This window comes from Cnephaeus nilssonii, assembly GCF_951640355.1.
Source record: "Cnephaeus nilssonii genome assembly, chromosome: 3".
In the NCBI taxonomy this organism is placed as follows: domain Eukaryota; kingdom Metazoa; phylum Chordata; class Mammalia; order Chiroptera; family Vespertilionidae; genus Cnephaeus; species Cnephaeus nilssonii.
In genome coordinates this window covers 79,204,143-79,221,586 of record NC_137074.1, presented here as the reverse complement: position 1 = coordinate 79,221,586, position 17,444 = coordinate 79,204,143, and the positions used below count along the sequence as shown (strand labels likewise).

At 41.2% G+C, this 17,444-nt stretch overlaps 1 protein-coding gene and 1 pseudogene across 3 annotated transcripts in view; one reads left to right on the top strand and one right to left on the bottom strand.

Moving 5' to 3' along the window:
* The window catches only part of TMEM45A (transmembrane protein 45A), a 105,855-nt gene that overhangs the window by 30,212 nt on the left and 58,199 nt on the right, over positions 1-17,444 (bottom strand). The window lies entirely within an intron of this gene.
* On the top strand, positions 12,799-17,063 carry LOC307097228 (non-histone chromosomal protein HMG-14-like; annotated as a pseudogene). Its single transcript has 2 exons — positions 12,799-12,861; positions 16,552-17,063. The product of its transcript is annotated as a non-histone chromosomal protein HMG-14-like (transcript).

The following is a 17,444-nucleotide window of genomic DNA, read 5'->3' as shown; positions in this document are numbered from 1 at the left end:
GTTCTCTTAAAACTGTCTTTCACAGAGCAGTTTTTAATTATAATGTAGTCTAACATACATTTTTTTCTTTCATAGATTGTGTATTTGATGTTTTATCTAAAAACTCATCATTATACCCAAGGTCACCCTAATTTTCTTCTATGTTATCATCTAGACATGTTATAGCTTTTGTATTTTACATTTAGGTCTGTGATTCATTTTAACTTAATTTTTGTGAAAATATTGATAGAAGAACTGTGTCTAATTCATTTATTTTACATGTGAATATACAGTTGTTTCAGCATCATTGGTTGAAAAGATTATCCTTTCTCTTTAGAGATTTGCTTTTGCCCCTTTGTCAAAAATCGCTTGACTATATTTATGTGGGTCTATTTATGGATTCTTTATTCTGTTTCACTGATCTAAATGAATGTCTTTTCTTTCCCTAATGCCAAACTGTCCTGATTACTGTAGCTTTATAGCAGGGGTCCTCAAACTTTTTAAACAGGGGGCCAGTTCACTGTCCCTCAGACCGTTGGAGGGCCGGACTATAGTTTTAAAAAAACTATGAACAAATTCCTGTGCACACTGCACATATCTTATTTTGAAGTAAAAAAACAAAACGGCAAAAACACCCGCATGTGGCCCGCGGGCCGTAGTTTGAGGACGCCTGCTTTATAGTAATTCTTGAAACTGAGTAGTGTCAGTCCTCTGATTTTGTTCTTCAATATTGTGTTGGCTATTCTGAGTCTTTGCCTTTTCATATAAACCAGTTTGTCAACACACACACATACACACACACACACACACACACACACACACACACACACACGCATGCACACGTACACATGCACACACACACACCCCTTGCTGGGATTTTGATTGGGATTGCATGGAATCTGTACATCAGGTTGTGGAAAAAACTGACATCCTAACAATATCAATTCTTCCTATCCATAAACATGGACCCTCTCCTCATTCATGTAGAGCTTCTTTGATTTCTCTCATTAAAGGTTTGTAACTTTCCTTATATAGATCTTGTACCTATTTTGTTAAACTTATACCTAAGTATTTCTTTTCTCTCATTTTCTTTTTTGGGGTGGTGCTAATACAGTGTTATGTTTTTAATTTCAAATTTCAACTGTTCATTGCTGATATAGAGAAAAGCAGTTGACTTTTATATATTGACCTTGTAATCTGCAACCTTGCTATAATATCTTATGGGCAACAGTAGGTTTTTTTGTTGTTGATTCTTTGGGTTTCCTACATAGACAATTATGTTATCTGCAAACAAGGACAGTTTCATTTCTTCTTTCTCTAGCTGTATACTTTACATTTCTTTTTCTAATCTTTCTGCATTAGCTAGGACTTAGAGTATAATGTTAAATAGGAATGGTTAAAGGAGACATACTTGCCTTGTTCCCAATCTTAAGGAGAAATCATCTAGTTTCTTACCATTAAGTACAATGTTAGCTGTGGGTTTTGTGTAGCTATTCTTTATCAAATGGGGGAAGTTTCATTCTATTTCTAGTTTGCTGCTTTTTGAGTTCTTTTTAATTTCTTTTCAAACAAAACCTAGGAAGGTGGTTTAGAGCCAGATAATAGAGGACTTAAATGCCAAGTTAAGAAGTTTAAACTTTATTCTATGGACAATAAGAAGCAACTCAATGTTTTGAGCAACGAAGAGATATAACAGAGATATGTATCAGAACCCTTAAAACCATTCCATAATACAAAAATCTAGTTTCTATTTAAAGATGTCCAGAAAAGGGGACTCCTCTGACCTCTTTAGCAACCCATCCTGGTGACATACAGCTATCACTCTGTTAGCCTCCAAGCAAACTTGAATTCCTTGGAGGTCCCAGGGAAGATGCAGAATAGTCATCATTCTTGATGAACTGTTTCCTCAGAGACATGACCCCCAAACTCAGTCCCCACTCTCTGCCCAGAGGAGAAAGCTGTGTAATTGTGGTCCAGGTTTGGAGCACAGGCACCCAGTGGCCCACACTAGCTTACTAAGCAATGTATGGCCAAAATGCAGTGACCGCACCTGAATCAACAGTGTTGACACATTCATTTACATCATACCTTCTAACAGGGGAGTGCTGTTGTCAGGAGCTCTATTTATAATGGCATCTGGTTATCCTTGTCCTAGCTACAGAGAACTTCTGTAGCCCAGTTCTCATGGCCTTGGCTGACTCACCTCTCTTTACCCACTTTCTTGTATCCTGCTCCTCCCCCTTCCTTTCTCCCTTCTGCCTGCCACAACCCATTCTCAGTAGGCAGTAGAGAAGTACCAGGATGCTAAGCAAATTGCTTCCAAGAACACGAAGACTATCTTGGGAAAGAAAGACACTGCTGGACCAAATTCCAAATTTAGGCTTGGCTTGGACATCTGTGTGTGGAGGGGTGGTAGATAGAAGATAATTGATAGAAGCCCAGAGAGTCAAGGATGAGGGGGAAAGAAATGATTTGCCAACGAGGGCTAATAAATCTCTGATTTCTGAAACTCATAGGCTTACAACCTACATAAGCATCCAGTTCCCCCACCTTTCAGCTTCCTATTGCCTATGGGTGTATGTCTTTTCCCCAGCAGGCTACTCCGTGAAATTCATTCTAATCTGATTTTCCTCTGAAAACCTATTCTGGTTCTCTACTTCCTCCTTCCCTCCTGCCACCAACACACATCAATTTTATTTGATTTGAGTCCTTTTCCCTTGGAGAAGGCTCAGGTGTGGGGCCAGGTTTAGGGCCTCCACATTTTTCCCCCCACTGTATCCATCTAGCACACATCCAGCCTTGGCAACCACCCAAAATAACTCATCATTGAACCTTCACCCTGTGTCAGAAGGGACAGTGTGAAACATCAGAGAAAGGAAGTCATTTTTACCTGAAGACAGCTGTGATTCCCTGAGGAAAGCTTTTGACAAGTTTCTGGCTCGTTAAGAGGAAATTCAGTTTTCTTTGGAATAAGCGCCTCTAAGATTACTCAGAGATATGTATGGGAATGACAGCAAGTGCTCTTGGCTGCCTGCTATATCATTCATTTCCTCATTCCTCCAAATATTTATCCATGTTTTCAACAAATATTTATGAAACAACCATGATGTGTCAGGTACAGTTCTGTCCATTAGGGACATGAGATCAAGTCAGAATCCTCATTTTAACCAGATCCCAGGTGATTCATATGCACATTAAAGTTTGAGAAACACTGGTCAAGGGCAGAATTTCTCAACAGCACTATTGACATCTCAGGCCCAAGAATTATTTGTTGTGAGGGACTATCTGTGCCAAGAAGTTTAGCAACATCTCTGGCCTCCACATACTAGATTCTGGCAGCACTTTCCTCCAGTTGTAATGATCAAAAATATCTGCAGATATTAATAAATGTTCCAAGGAGCAAAATCACATTTCCTTCCCCATTTAGGAAGTGCTAGTTTAGTGAAATGCAAAGGAAAACCACAATGAAATACCACCTCACACCTGTTTGAATGGCTGTCATCAACAAGAAAAGAAATAAAAAGTGCTGGAGAGGTGGAGAAAAGGGAACCTCATACATTGCTGGTGGTAATGTAAATTGGTGCAGCCACTATGGAAAACAGTATGGAGATTCCTCAAAAAAACTAAGCATAGAGTTACCATATGACCCAGCAACCTACCTGAAAGTTTTGAAAACATTTATTCTTAAAAATATATATATCCCTATGTTCATTACAGCATTATTCACAGTGGTCAAAGTGTCTTTCAATAGATGATTGGATAAAGATATGGTACATATATACAATGGAATATCACTCAGCCATAAAGAAAAAATGAAATACTGGCATTTACAACACATGGATGGGTCTTGAAAATATCATCCTAAGTGAAATAAGTCAGATGGAAAATGTCAAGAACATATGATGTTAGGCATATGTGGGATATAAAACTGAAAGCAACAAATTAACAAACAAGACAAACAAACAAAAACTCATAGACATAGACAACAGCAAGGTGGTTACCAGAGGGAAAAGGGGGTGGAAAGTGGTAAAAGAGAGTAAAGGGGGTCAAATATATGGTGATGAAGGAAACTTGACTTTGGATAGTGAACACACAATGACAGACAATGCATTATAGAATGGTACACTTAAAATAATCTTTTATTTTAATTACTTGTTAGTAAAATGCATATAGAAAACTTTAATAAATTAAATATTACAAGAAAACCAAAATTTCTCCTTGAGATCTCTCCCAGTTACCAATAAATACTTCTCACCAAATTAAGCACTATCCTGATTTTTATTTCTATATATTAGTTTTACCCAGTTTTAACTTAATATATATTTTATAGGAATTTTATATGTGTTTTATATATTCCATATAATTGTTTGTGAGAATACATCTTGTTGCATGTAGTTTATTCATTTTTATTGCTATACAACATTCAATTCTATGAAACCCATATAACTTTATTAAGCAACTACCAGTCAGATGCATGAATTCATGCACATTGAAAGGAAATTAATTAGAAGAAATATTTTAATATTGCTATTTGCCCTTTCTCTATAATAGAAGTGTCAACCAAAGTCACGATCAACAATGACAGATTGAAACACATGCGTGCAATTGGCACCAGTGAGAGCTTTGTGTGTAGCGCACATGTGCGAGTCAACTTAGCCTTTATATCCTATCTAATAAAAGAGTAATATGCAAATTGACCATCACTCCAACACACAAGATGGCCACCCCCATGTGGACACAAGATGGCCGCCACAAGATGGCTGGCAGGGGAGGGTATTGGGGGGGACAAGGCCTGCAGGGGAGGGCAGTGTGGGGGGACCAGGCCTGCAGGGGAGGGCAGTTGGAGGCAACCAGGCCGGCAGGAGAGGGCAGTTAGGAGTGACCAGGCTGGCAAGGGAGGGCAGTTAGGGGTGACCAGGCCTGCAGGGGAGGGCAGTTAGGGGCAATTGGGCCAGCAGGGGAGCAGTTGGGCATTGATCAGGTTGGCAGGGGAGTGGTTAGGGAGTGATCAGGCTGGCAGGCAGAAGCGGTTAGGGGCAATCAGGCAGGCAGGCAGGTGAGCAGTTCGGAGCCAACTGTCCTGGATTGTGAGAGGGGTCCCAGATTAGAGAGAGTGCAGGCTGGGCTGAGGGACACCCCACTCCCATGCACGAATTTCATGCACCGGGCCTCTAGTATATAGAATAAACTTGCTTAATTAGACCTGCTTTCTGATGTAGCTAAACTTTTTCCAGCTCAGTGAAGCATCCCAACTTCTCTTTCAGGTAATTGTCAGCAACACAGCAGTAAATATCAACATGAAGCACATTATTATTATAGATCACACAGGGAGAACAAAGGGTAAAATATTTAATGGCAGCAGTGTTTGACTATATTCTACGCAGTGAGAAAATCTGAAGTCATTTTCACAGTCCACCATTTCTTACTTCTTTTCAGTCGGGTCAAGTTTCTAAACTTTCTAAATCTCCATTTTCCAGCTAATGAAAATAAAATAAAATTCCATCAAATTTCCTATCCATCTACTCCAAGACTTCTGTGAGGATCAAATGAGATGAGGCACAGGAAAACCTTCACAGACATTTGGTTAAAGTGTGAAATGTGCCGTAACCGGTTTGGCTCAGTGGATAGAGCATCGGCCTGCAGACTGAAAGGTCCCAGGTTCGATTCCAGTGAAGGGCATGTACCTTGGTTGCGGGCACATCCCCAGTAGGAGGTGTGCAGGAGGCAGCTGATCGATGTTTCTAACTCTTTATCCCTCTCCCTTCCTCTCTATAAAAAATAAATAAAATATATATTTAAAAAAATAAATAAATAAATAAATAAATAAATAAAGTGTGAAATGTTTCCACCTGGCTATAAAGCAAGTTGTGTTCCTGGGCTGAAGAAACTCCAAGAAGGCTAGTCGTCACTAGGGAGAGGAAGCCAGGCATTGCTATGTGACATCATTACCCAGACAAACACTTAGCATATTAGCCTTTTATATATATATATGTATAGATGTCACCCCAATAAATTAAGTAAGTGTTTTAAAAGTACTAGTTTAGAAGGCCCTTGGTCAAATCCCCTTAACATAAAAATAATTTTTTCTTTTCTCTTGGGGAAAAAAAAAATGTAACAAATTTAGCTGTTAACTATTGTATCAAAGTAAGCCCATCCAAGATTATGTGCACCTTTTTTAGAAAGATAATGGACACACTATTGCAACTAATAGAACAAACAAAACATCATTTGGAAAAATGATGTTTGCAAAATTCCCATGACCTTTTACATAAACATCTTTCAAGTTTGCCATTTCATATTACTACTAAGGACAAAGAGGAGCAGGGCATTAAATACAAAATACATGAAGTCAAGGACTTATCATTGGATGTCATCACTGCCAAATACATTTGTCCTAGGTGCAATCGTATAAAGGTCTACATCTCCCCATTTTGAAACAGATGGCCAATGAAGGCATAATAATCTGTGTCCATCTCACAGTGGAAGTGATGACAAGATGACATGTTCCAATCTAGCTTATCCTATATAATAAAAGGCTAATATGCAAATTGTCCCCTCGACCAGGAGTTTGACCAGGGGGTGGTGGGGCTGGCCAGCCAACCACCCATGTCTCCTCTCCCCGGCTGGCCAGACTTCCCACCCATGCATGAATTCATGTACCGGGCCTCTAGTGAAAAAATATATCGCATAAGCAGAGGCTGAAACAGTATGGTGATAGCTGAACACTTTGCAATTTTGACTGGAGTAGAGGAGGAATCGTCAGCAGAATAATTCTTTTGTCTCTCAGACTCCTGGTGTTGGCAAATTTATGTCTCACTGTTTAGTGTAATTGTTATTTTTTAAATCCCAATCTAAGAAATGCTGATTCCTAATTTTGGACAGTACCTATGACAAGTAAAGAAACAACATAATTTCAGCTACTGATAAACTAACCCAAGATTTCAGACTCAGCTTGGGGGAGTGGGGAAAGTGGTTCCAATTTCGAAGCGCTAAGTCAGGCTGAGATTAGCTGAATTGAGCTAGAGGATCAAACTGCGGCAGGGATTGCCTCTGTGAAGTGGATGAGGCCATCAGCCCAGTGCTGTCCGCGAGTGCATCGGTTGTATTGGTTCCATTTCAGAGAAGAGGCAGCTGAGCTTGAGACATTTCATGTCTTGCCTCAATGTCCATAGTCAGTAAGTGGTAGAAGGGAGAAGAGGAACCCAAATATCTGGGGTACTGGTGGACAGCGTTCTTTCTATAGCAAATACCCCTGCATTAGTGTCCTATTGATACTCTAACAAATTACCACAAAAGTACAACACAAATTTAATAACATATAGTTCTGAAGGTCAGAAGTCTGAAATGGATCTCCCTGGAGTAAAATCAAAGTGTTAGCAGGGCCACGCACCCTCTAGACTCTAGCAGGGAGGGGAACCATTTTTCTGCCAAGGGCCATTTGGATATTTCTATCATTCATGGGCCATACAAAGTTATCAACTTAAAAATTAGCCTGCTTAAAAAATTTATTTACAATGCTATTTGAATGATTTGTAAAAGCTGTGAATCTTGTTTTGTATCTGTATATTAAACTTAATTTTTCAAAAAATAAATATTTTAAAATGCTATAAAAAAAAAATAGCCTGCTATATTTGGTCAAACATTTAATTAACCTACCCCTAATGCCTTGGCAGGGCCAGACCAAATGATTTCTCGGGCCTTATACAGCCCAAAGGCCAGATATTCCCCACCCCTGCTAGAGGCTCTGGGAGATAATTCATTTCCTTGCTTTTTCCAACTTTTAGAGACTTTTCATATTCCCGGCTCCTGGCTCCTTCTTCCATCCTCAAGGTCAGCAGCACAGTATCTTCAAATCTCTCTCTGATGACCCAAGACCCATGTAATTGCATTGGGCAACTCAGATGATCCATAGTAATCTTCCCACCCCAAAATCCTTAACTTAAATCTCCAAAATCCCTCTTACCATGTGAAGGAAACCAGATTATCTCACTCTAAAATATGCCTCTTTGATATAAAAATTATTTTGAGCTGAAGGCAGTTAAGAAGCAGCAAATGCAGGGAAAGTTCTCTCTACTCCCCTCCCCTTTCTGCCCAAAGGCAGGTTATAAATCCTCCTTTCACAGTAAATAGATTCTTGGCTCAGAGAAGGCACCAGAGGAATCTGCAAACAAACTTTACTTCATTAGTTGCCTCCATATGTCTATCTTCTCCTAAAACTGTTTTTCCTTTCCTGTCATTTCCTTACAAAGTTTTGTTTTTTGCTGAAGATGCTGTAAAAACTGGAATTTTAAGCCACCACCTGGAGTTACTTTTCACTGAGGTTCTTCCCCCTCTGATATGCACTGCATGCATTAATAAACTGTTTTTCTCAGTGTGGAGGTTCCTCAAAAAATTAAAATTGGAACAGCCTTATGACCCAGTGATTCCACTTCTGGGTATATATCCAAAGAAACCCAAAACACCAATTCGAAAGGATACAGGCACCCCCATGTCTATCGAAGCCTTATATACAATAGTCACGATGTGGAAGCAGCCCAGTGCTCATCAATAGACTAGTGGATAAAAAAAGCTGTGGCACATTAAAAAACAATAAAACATTACCATTTGTGACAGCATGGATAGGTCTACAGGGTATTATGCTAAGTGAAATAAGTCATAAAAGAGAAAGACAAATACCACATGATATAACTTATATGTGGAATCTAGAGAACAAAATAAACGAACAAACAACACAGGCTTCTAGATTCAGAGAACAGACTGATGGGTACCAGGGGGACGGGTGTTGGGAGTGGGGTGAAAAAAGTGATGGGAATAAGAAGTACTAATTGTTAGTTACAGAATAGTCATGGGGATGTAAGGTGACATAGTCAACAATATAACTCTGTATGGTGCCAGGTGGGTATTACCTCAGGAACACTTTGTAACCTTTATGAATGTCTATCTGCTGAACCATACCCCTGAAACTAATGCATTAAAGTGTTAACTACCAACTGTAATCAAAAAATAAAATAATATTTTAAACTGCCATGCATACATGGAGAGAGTCTCTTCATGTGTGCTGACATATAAATATTCATTTTTTTACTGAACTGAAATTAATGCATTAGATTTTCCTTTCATCATCAATTGTCTCTCATTACACAGTATGTTAACTGCTTTTTTCTCAATTATAAAAGCAATACATGTAAATAAGTAAAGAATAAATATATAAGAACACACAAAAGTAAAAGGCCTCTCTTCAAATAAATAAATAAACGGATGGATGGATGGATAGATAGATAGATAGATAGATAGATAGATAGATAGACAGATAGACAGATAGATACTGTTTTTCTCTTGTTAATCTGTCTTTTTGTTAAAGAGTCCTGGCTAAAAATCTAAGATGGGTCAAGTGTCACCTCCCCTGTTTCTGCAGACACAGATGGGACCAGCTGGGATGCCCCACCAGCTCCAGAGCTGGCAGATGGAATCCTGGGAAAACTGACAAAAAGCCAGTGAGTGATAGGTAAGAATTCTTACCAAAGGCAGCAATCTGGGATCTCTGTTTGCAGTGCCCAGCCAAGAAAGGAAAGTAAACCTTTTTCTTATCTCTCCCTTTCCAAATTTCCTTTCCAAATGTTCTTCTTTAAAAAAAAAAAAATGTGAAACTTCACTCTTTAAATTGTGACTCTGTGCATTTGATTTGGGGCTACATATAGCCTCTCAGAAATAGTCATCATTTTCCTTGTCTCTGTCTTTTGTGCATTTGACCTAAGGAGGCCATAAAATGCCAGCTCGTCTTTCTTTGTTTCATCTGTGCTGGGAGGATTTCCAGTATAACCCATCCGGTATCACAGAGCAGCAGGTCTGTGCTCTGAGGCATCTCTGTGGGAGGCCAGAGCTGTTTTCCCACCTGTAACTGTGAAGGTCTTTACTGCCTTAGAGTATCTTTGGGAGAAACTTTGGCTCTTGAGGGGACTGCATCTTTTCGCTCTTTGGGAAACACCTCTTGTGTCCATGATTAAGTCACAAAGGCTTATTTTATTTGTTTTAAGCCATAAAAAGGCTTATCCATTAAAGTGGATCTACCTTTAAAGATTAGAACTCTTGTATCTAAAAGGATTTTTTTAAGAGAGTTCTTATTCTACACGAATGTCCTACTGGTACATAGAAATTAGCTTTAACAAGGTCCCAAGGACATACATTGTGGGAAAATTCATGGGGCCTCCCTATAAGGGCACTGGATAGACGGGCCTTGAAAAGGGTCTGTCTCTAACTGGTGTCCTTATTCCAAGGCAGCTGCGTGATTGCCTGTCCTTGGAAAAGGGTCACATGAATGTTATATAAGCAATCTGTAATAGTAACATGTAGAGGTTAAGTGTTCTTGGAGTGAACTTTGCTCAAGGAAGATTGGATTGAGAGTCCACGACTCAAGGATTGCTTTGTCTCCACAAGGAGGTGCGTGTGGCTCGCTGCCCAGACTTATAGCACGACGCCCGGGAGTTCGGGAGGGGAGCCAAAATTTGGGATATAAATGTACTGCTCTCTGTGAATAAACTTGCCTTCAGCAGCAGCCCTGCTGTTGGTCCTCCTGACCCCCGCTTTTGCTTCTCTCTTTCTTTTTCCTCATCACTGTCTCCTACTTTCAGGATTACCCTGTTCTCTGTCTGAGCAGGTCTCCGACAATACATCAAGGCTGTTTTATTGTTTCCTCATGCTGTAACCAGACCCCATCAGCTCCAGCCTTCTCATATTTCAGGCCCCCATCACAAATATTTTTTTTTTCATTGAACTGTCTTACACTTAGGAAAAGAATGTCTCAAATAGTAATTGCTTTAAATTTATAATAATAGACAAACCTGCCCCCTGAACTCCTTCTTTAAAAAAGATCACTTACACGCTTCCTCCCAGAGACAGCGTCGGAGAAATCTACAAGCAAAACTTACTCCGTTAGTTCCCTCCCGTGTATTTACCTTCCCCCAGTGTGCCGTTCTTGAAACCCTAAAACTGCTTTCCTACAAAGTGACTGTTCTTTACCAAGGATGCTTTACAAGCTGGAATTCTAAGCCTCTGCTTTGAGTTCCTTCTTGTTGAGGTTTCTCCTATATGATGTGTGCTGCAAGTGTTAAAAAACTGTCTCTCTTGGTAATCTATCTTTTTGGTAGAGTCCTAGCTGTAACATGGATAGAGGTCAAATTCTGCCTTCCCTACATATGTAATGTAACATATTCTCAGTTTCTGGAGATTAGGATATGGGCATCTTTGGGGAACCCTTAGTCAGCCTACCATTTCTCCTTAGGAATGCTAGTCAGAAGGAAGACCTCTGACAATTATAAAAATAAAAACTTTTAAAAATCAACAACAGGCCCTAGACAGTTTTGCTCAGTGGATAGAGTGTCGGCCTGGGAACTGAAGGGTCCCAGGTTCTATTCCAGTCAAGGACACATGCCAGGTTGCGGGCTCCACCCCTGGAAGGGGCATGCAGGAGGCAGATGATCAATGATTCTCTCTCATCATTGATGTTTCTGTCTCTCTCCCTCTCCCTTCCTCTCTAATCAATAAAAATACATTTTTTAAAAAGCACCAATAGCCCTGGCCAGTTTGGCTCAGTGGATAGAGTGTCGGCCCTGGGACTGAAAGGTCACGATTTCAATTCCAGTCAAGGGCATGTACCTTGGTTGCTAGCTCATTCCCCAGCCCCAGTCAGGGCATGAGCGGGAGGCAGCCAATTGATGTGTCTCTATCACATCGATGATTTTATCTCTCTCTCTGTCTCTCCCCCCACCCTTTCACTCTCTCTAAAAATCAATGGAAAATATCCTGGATGAGGATTAACAACAACAACAAAATAATAGTATTTAAAAAAAAATCACCAACAGGCAGAGGGGAAGAAGAGAGCAGGAACAGAATTCGCCTTCCACAGACTCTCAGGTCCCAAGGCACTGATGGAGACTCAAGAGCATAGCGGTACCTACTTCTCAATCCTGGCTGCACCATAGCATCCCTTGAAGAGCTCATAAAAAAGCAACCAATGCCAGAACCCTATTCCAAGAGATTCTGCTTCCACTAGTCTGGGTAAGCCCAGGTATCAACATTTTAAAATTCCCCCTCCAGGAGTAAGAGCCCTGAGTCTGGAATCGGACTACTGGCTTACAAAGGCCAGCTCCACCACTGCGGGCTTGACCTGAGGAACATTATTTAATTTTGCCTCAGTTTCTCCTTCTATAAAATGAGAGTGATGATATTTATAGAACTACCTTATTAAGCTGAGGGTAAGCTGACATAATACAAGTAAAAGTTCCTGCCACTTAATAGACACTGCATAAATGTTACAGGTTGTTTTTGCTTTAAATGCCTCAAAGCTCTCCAGAAGGGTGTCTTAGTCCAAATCAGGCGGGAACTCAAAGTGATTTCTGTGTATCTAGGGTGTGAAGAATGGGATTGGGAGGCAACTAAGCACAATCTCTTGTGCCCTGCCGGTTGTGATGGGCTCCAGAAGTGTCCACCCCACTGTGCCAAGGGAAGGGCATCATTAGGAGCACAGTTGAGGGCTGCTTTTTATATACTCCTCATGCTGGATGGAGTATATATCAAAAAATTAGACAAGTGAGTAAAAATAAATTGAAAGGCTGAATCTGGGGGCAGAAAAAAATGTGGTAGGCTATTAAAGGGGAGGTATGCTAAGAGCCATCCAATAGTGCCAATACATTTTACATGTACCAATTAATTTAATCCTCATAGTTATTATCCTCATTTTGAAAGTAATGATGAAGAGGTGCATTTCATAAAGATTATTAACAGGTGGGAGGGAAAAATGGTGGCTGAATTGGCAGATGTGTCATGAGCCTTATCCCGGAGCAGATAAAAGGAGCATCTAAATCAAATAACATCCACCTGGAATTGGTGAAGTAGACATAGCTGGTGAGACAATTCACAGCCAGAAAGGGCAGAGGACGCCTACAGAATGGTAGGACCAGGGATCTGGTCTGGAGAGAGTCACAAGACCATCAAGCAGAGAGGGTCAGAAGGAAGCTACATGGCACCAAGTCCATGTCCCTTGGGGACAAGTGTAATATCTGACTGTGGAAAGGAAGTCCACAGGGGTGCTGGTGGCAGGGGAGTATTGATCTAAGTCCACAGCCATGAGAGGCTGAGCCCAGAAAGAGCTGCCCAAGCCGTGCAGTGCTGGGGTGGGGGATGGAGGACCTGTGGGGGGGGGGGGGGGGAGGAGAGAAACTAGCAGTCATGTGGTTGTTTTGCCTTTGTTTTGTCTTTGCTTTTCTTTGCTAAACCCAATTCATAGGACCTTTCAAATACAAACACTCACCCGTGGCTGCAGTGCAGGTGGAGGTATGGACTTGTGGAGTCTGGGGAGAGGCTGTGAAGGAGAGCAGGATGGGAAGAGGTGACCAGGAATCTAGCACTGAAACATTCCTGACCCTCTGGGGACCTACATAGTGATTATTCTCCTGAAGAGCCAGATCCTCCCAGCAGCCTCAAGACACCAAATACAGCCACACCCAGACTACACCCTGAGCTGTATAAAGGACACAAAAACTCTGAATATCCCCAAAGAGCCCTCAGGGACTGGGTTGAAGAGAGGCCATTCAGTAACGGAAAGTGATACAACAGCCTCACCACCTATAGCCCTGTCAGAAACAGACACTTGAGAGATTAAGATTGACAGCAGGCAGACAGGCAAAGTGGGCAGATTGGTCCCTCCTGCTTGAAGCCAAGGCTGTGGAGATAGACACAAACAGAGGAGTGGTGGATTGCTTGAACTTCAACATGGTGCTGATTATCTAACAGGAAACTGAGAAATGTCAGACAGAATAGAAGAGTGGGGTCTTAAACCAGCCCCCATGGGGCATTAAAACTGAGCTGTAATAAATAACACTTCACTTTTTTATTTTATTAAAAAAACTAGAGGGCCGGTGCACAAAATTCGTGCACTTGGGGGGGTTCCTCAGCCTGGCCTGTGCCCTCTTGCAGTCCGGGATCCCTGGGGGGATATCTGACTGATGGCTTAGTGGGCCTAAGTCATCAGTTGGACATCCTTAGCATTACCACTCAGGTGGGAGGGGCTCCTGCCACTGCTGCTGTGCTCATCAGCCATGAGCCTAGCTTCTAGCTGAACGGCACTCCCCTTGTGGGAATACACTTACCACCAGGGGGCAGCTCCTGCATTGAGTGTCTGTCCCCTGGTGGTCAGTGTGCGTCATAGTGACCTGTTATTCCACCATTCGGTCATTTGCATATTAGCCTTTTATTATATAGCATACGCTGTAGATGAGCCCTCTAGAACCATAAGAAATGCAAAAAAATCACTGTTAACTCATTCTCCAATTGCCCTCACTTAAATTCAAATTGCCCCCCTGTGGGGTGTGTGCTGCACCTTGGGAACCAGTGGGCTTGACACTTTTCCTCTCTGAGCTTCATTCTGAATACATACACATATAACATGGGAATTGTAATCTCTTCTCTGCCTACCTCACTGGGTTGTCATGAGGAGGTTCTCAGCTAATAAACCTAGAAATGTTTCATCAAGTTAAGTGATGTCTAAACAAGGAGCAGGTGCTGATTATGGGAGGAGGGCGCAGCCACTGGTGCTCAAGACCGCGGGGAATGTGGCTTGTTCCTCTCCTGGGCCTCAGCCTGGCTGGTCCCCATTCCTCTCTCACAAGATCATTTGTGCCTGGCTGATCCCCATTCCTCTCTCCCCAGTGTTGAGTATCTGAGCAGTTCCAGCGCAAGGGCATGAGGGCATGAGGTTGTGAGGGCGCGAGGGCGTGAGGGCATGAGGGTGCGAGGGTGTGAGGGTGCGAGGGCATGAGGGCACGAGGGCGCAATGACCATTTGCATATTAGCTCTTCATTATATAGGATTTTTTTCTTTATTTTTTGTGTGATTTTTTTCTTTATTTTTTTCTTTATTTTCCGGCTTTTTTTTTTCCATATTTTTTTTCAAGTTTTTTTTTCATATTTTTTCTTCATTCTATTTTTACTTTTGTTATTTTATTTTATCTTATTTTTTCCTTTTAGTCCACCCTTTTCTTCCTCACTTCTCCCTCTTTCATCCTGTTTTCTCTTCTCTTGTCCCTGCTGTAGTTTCTCTTTCCTTTCTTTTTACTCTTTGTTAAAATTGATCTTCTTTATATGCTTTATTGACGTGTTATTATTACTATAGTCTCTGTTGGCCTCTCATATATCTAATTTCCTCTCCCCTGCTCCAAGTCCACGCACCCTTCTCCTTTCTCTTTCTTTGCTAGTCATTTTTTTTTATGCTTGTGTTTCCTCTCTTCTCTTGCTCTCTTCTTCTCCTAATTGTTTAACTACCGTACTTTCCGGCGTATAAGACGACTGGGCGTATAAGATTTTCCTGGGTTAAAAAGTCGTTTTATATGCCGGAAAATACGGTATATTGGACTATATGATGGGATTAGATATAATGGATTAGATATATTGGACTACCATATTTTCTGGCATATAAGATGACTTTTTAACCCAGGAAAATCTTATACGCCCAGTCGTCTTATACACCAGAAAATACGGTAGTCTGATTCACTAAACTGAAGCCTACCTGCTCTCTTCTCTATTCTCCTTTTTTGAAAATGGATGAATAAATGAACAGATAAATTTAAAAATATTTTTGGAGTTTTTTCCTTGTTATTTATTTATTTTTTAATTTTTTACTTGAGTTTTAAATTTTTTTTCTCTTCTTCGTATCCATTCATTCTCTTCCTACCTCCTCTAAACTGAGTCAAGGTTCTCCCCCTGTTCATTCAATTCCTTAACCTTACTTTCTGTATATAAGTTCTGCCTCTACAGATTCTGCCCGCCCCCCTCCCTTTTTTTCTGAGTGTTTATTGTTTGCATTTTTTGGTTTATCTGTTTATTTTGTGGTGTTTTCTCCACATATATGTTTTTTCTTCCTTTTTCTTCTTTTTCTTTTCTCTCTTACCTTTTTTCCTTTCTCAATATCATTTTTGCTCTCTTTTCTCTCTTCCAATTCTCTTTTCACTGGTGATCACTTATATTGGGCTATTGGTGTTGTGAGTACATTCGTGTTTGTTCCCTTTGTGTCGTGTCTTGCCGAGTTGTATTTTGGGCTGTTCAGTGAACAAGGTAGAGAGTGAGCCACATAACCAGACACCCTGAGAGGAGACTCCATCCACAAACTGGACAATAACACTGAAGACCCAACTACACCAAGAGAAGACAGATATCCCAAGAAGGGGGCTACCCTAGATTACCCAGCCCAGAAGACCGGAGAGACTGTGCCACTGGGTCCCACAAAACATCTACTATATAAGACAAACTCAAAAAATCTGGGTGGCATAGCAATTTGATCTAATACATAGAAACGATCACAAAGGAACAGCAAAAATGGGGAGACAAGGAAACAACCCCCATTCGAAAGAAAAGGAGGAATCAACAGAAAAGGAAATAAACAAAATGGAGGCAAGCAATTTGTCAGAGATTTAATTCAGAGCAATGGTTATAAGGACACTGAAAAGGATGGAAAACAAATTCAACAACATGTATCAGAATCAAGAGGAAATGAAGAATGGCATAGCTGCAATAAAGAACACAGTGGAGGGGTCCGAGCAGCTTGGGCAATGGGAGACAAAGCAGCAGCCAGGCAGCCCAGGTTCGCCAAGCCACTAGGCACCCCGCAGCCTTCAGGCATCCAGCACACCGGCCCGCCACCCCAACGCCCAAGAGGAAGGTCAGCTCTGCGGAGGGGGCGGCCAAGGAGGAGCCCAAGAGGAGGTCGGCCAGGTTGTCAGCCTGCAAAAGTGGAAACGAAGCCCAAAAAGGCGGCAGGAAAGGATAAATCTGCAGACAAAAAAGTGCAAATGAAAGGAAAAGGGGGCACAAAGGGAAAGCAAGCTGAAGTGGCTGACCAGGAACCTAAAGAAGATCTACCTGAAAAAACAGAGAAACTAAAAACGAGGAGAATCCAACCTCAGATGCAGCAGGAGAAAAAGAAGCCAAGTCTGATTAATGTCATATACCATGTCTTATCAGTGGTCCCTGTCTCCCTTCTTGTACAATCCAGAGGAATATTTTTATCAACTATTTTGTAAATGCAAGTTTTTCAGTAGCTCTAGAAACATTTTGAAGAGGAGGGAATTCAACCTCATCCCATTTTATTTTTATTAAGGTAGTACATGTGTACATATCTTCCCATTGCCCCCCCCCACCCCACTCCCATACATGCCCTCACCCCCAAGTGTCTTGTGTCCATTGGTTATGCTTATATGCATGCATACAAGTCCTTCGGTTGATCTCTTATCTCCTGCCCCCTCCCCAACACTCCGCAGCCTTCCCGCTGTAATCTGACAGTCTGTTTGATGCTTGACTGCCTCTGTATCTATCTTTTTGTTCGTCAGGTTATAATGTTCTTTATTTTCCATAAATGAGTGAGATCATGTGGTATTTTTCTTTCATTGCCTGGCTTATTTCACTTAACATAATGCTCAT